The 3,045-nt window shown below is 44.6% G+C and overlaps 1 pseudogene; it reads left to right on the top strand.

Annotated features, from left to right (window-relative positions):
* Positions 1-2,266: 2,266 nt before the first annotated feature.
* Positions 2,267-3,045, top strand: part of LOC142046385 (olfactory receptor 52N4-like) — a 13,400-nt pseudogene continuing 12,621 nt past the window's right edge.

The raw sequence follows: 3,045 nt of genomic DNA, 5'->3' as shown, positions 1-3,045 counted from the left end.
ACTTCAGACCATTTCTCCAATTTGTCCAGATCATTTTGAATGTTGACCCTGTCCTCCAAAGCACTTGCAATCCCTCCCAGTTTGGTATCGTCCACAAACTTAATAAGCGTGCTTTCTATGCCAACATCTAAGTCATTGATGAAGATATTGAAGAGAGTCGGTCCCAAAACAGACCCCTGCGGAACCCCACTTGTTAAACCTTTCTAGCTGGGGTCTGGTCAGTGACTAAGTCTTCACTTCATACTATAAGGCAGGTTTTAATTCTTTACTTATTCTGGTGTCTCGTCTCTCCACCCTTCTTGAATGGTGGATACCAAGAACGGATACATGATTCCAGTAGCAGAGGCACTAGCACCAAATACAGAGGTAAACTAACCTCTCTGCTCCTACTTGAGATTCCCCAGTTAGCATCCCAGGATTGCATACGCTGTATTGGCCAAATGGTAAAAGTGGGAGTCTCATTGGCTAGCTAATTATCGCTTCACACCTCCAAATCTTGTTCAGAGTCATTGCGCTTCCTATGATTGAGAGCAGCATCGTTATCTCTCAGGCAAAGCTGGATGCCTGCAAGAAAGTGTCTCATCAAAAGAAAAATAGGAAGTGACAGAGGTGCAGACCTGTAGCCTTAAATAGCAAAACCCTTGGGCTCTTCATGTCTCTTCTGATGAGCACAAAGTCACAGCCCAGCGGGATAATGTCTGTTTCCATGAGGGAAACTTGGCTCCTTTCCAACATAGGAATTGCATCGTGGATCAGACCTATGGTCCATCTCATTCAGTGTCCTCTCTCTGACAGTGACAGCCCCAGTGCTGCCAAAAAAGGTGTAAGAAACTCAGCAGTGGGTACATGAGGGGATGAGCTGACCATAATGAGAGTATCCCCATAATGCCCAACAGCTAGAGACTGGCTTGTGCCCTGAAACACATTGGCGTATGACTTTGTTTCCCAAACTTGGGACACTCCTTTGTAGGAAAAGCCCCTGGTAGGCCAGACCGGTTTGTTCACCTACCCCGTCCACAGGTCTGGCTGATCGCGGCTCCCACTGGCTGCAGTTTGCTGCTCTGGGCCAATGGGAGCTTCAGGAAGCAGAGGCCAGTGCATCCCTCAGCCTGCACCGCTTCCAGCAGTGCCCATTGGCCTGGAGAAGGGAACTGCGGCCACTGGGAGCCGTGATCGCCCGGACCTGCCGACGCGGCAGATAAACAAACCAGCTCGGCCCGCCAGGGTCTTTTTCTGCACAAGCAGCATCCCAAGTTTGGGAAATCCTGTCCTAGGGGCTTTCCAAATTTTTTTTTTGCTGTAACTATGGTAACTAGTTAGTCTCACTATCCATATAAATATCCAAACATTTCCTGATTCTTGCTTAGCTCATGGTCTCAGCTATCTTTTGTGGCAATGAGTTTCGCAGTTTAATTAGGCATCAAGTGAGGAAAGAATTCTTTTTTTAACTGTTTTGAATTTGCCACTTTTCAGTTTAATTGAATGTCTTCTTGATCTTGTGTTATCAGACAGGCAGAACCCATTCTCGATCTACGCTTTACCAGTCATCCCTCTGAAACCTCTCTATCAGTCAGTAATTTATAAAATTTTCTCATGTCCCCTCTTATTCATCTCCTTTGTAAGGTAACAATCCCAGTCTTACCGACCTCTCTCTCTATGAGATTTTCCCCAGGCAACTGATTATTCTCGTTGCCCTTCCGTGAACCCCTCTCCCTCTGCAGTACCCTGTGTGAGAAGGGTGCCCAGCATTGCACAGAGAAGTCCAGATGAGAGTGAAACATTGACTTACTGATTTCATTATATTTTCTGTATGATTCCTCATCCCACTCCTCCTGGATCCCAATATTTTCTTTGTGTCCTCTGTGTTTGCACTGTGTGTAGGACTTCTCAAGGCGGTGTACCCTGATGCCCAGATACCTGTACTGAATTCATATAGTTAAATGAGAACCTCATAAGATATTTGAGGAATACACTTTTTCTCCTCCAGTTCACTCCAGTTATTAACATCCAAGTTTATCTGCCATTGAGCCACCCATTCACCTGGCTTGGTTACCTCCTTCTGAGGGCTTCTCTGGACTTGAGTATGACCTAATTAATCTGGTGGCATCTGTAAATGTTCCCACCTCACTGCTCACTCCCCTTTCTAGATTGTTAGTAGCTCTAAAATTGCTATTTCTTATAATCTGTGTAAACCCCTTTGCTTTGCTTCTCTCCCTTCACAGGCATCTTGAACATTTCTGAGCCCAATTGAAGCATCAACTACCTCATGGCAGCTTTCAACCTCACCACCTTTGCCTCTTCACCATTTATCCTAATGGGCATCCCTGGCCTGGAAGAGGCTCATTGCTGGATTTCCATCCCTTTTTCTATCTTCTACATTATTGGCCTGTTGGGAAATTTCATGGTTCTGTTTGTTGTAGGCAAAGAGCAGACCCTGCACAAGCCAATGTATCTGCTGATCTGCATGCTGGCACTCACAGACATTGGCGATTTCACAACTACATCTTATACAGAATATACGGGTTTTCCAGCTGTGGCTATTGAATAATGATGTCTTCTTGCTAGAACAGGAGCATGCATCCATCAAAATAAGTTTCCTTTAATCTTCTTAGGCTTTCCCTTTTCTCTGGAGGCGAAGGAATCTCAGTCAGGATCGTATATGCCTAATAGCCCAATAAGCACTTATTTCAGATGTGACTTAGTTTGGAATGTGAGGATGTGACAGAACTTCCGCAGCTTATGTGCTAATAACTACAATCTTAGCTGAAGGCCTTAGCCTGTCACATAGTAAGAGAAGGCCGTTAACAGACAGTGATCTTTGTTTTTCTTTTATACCTCTTATAACTAACTAAGTGAAGAATACAACCCTAAATTCTTAAAGTATAGGCCTTATCAAGACAGGCCTGAATTCTATATCCTAAACAAGGATGAATGGGGACACTGAAAGAGATCAGTTGGAGGTTTTCCAAGGAAAAAAAGAGAGGGAACAGACTGGCACAGAGAGAGGCAGTGTTCATAGATGAGTGAATAAGATAAGTGTGAGAA

This window comes from Chelonoidis abingdonii, chromosome 1 (assembly GCF_003597395.2).
Source record: "Chelonoidis abingdonii isolate Lonesome George chromosome 1, CheloAbing_2.0, whole genome shotgun sequence".
NCBI classification, from domain to species: Eukaryota; Metazoa; Chordata; order Testudines; family Testudinidae; genus Chelonoidis; species Chelonoidis abingdonii.
This window is presented reverse-complemented; position numbering and strand designations above follow the sequence as displayed.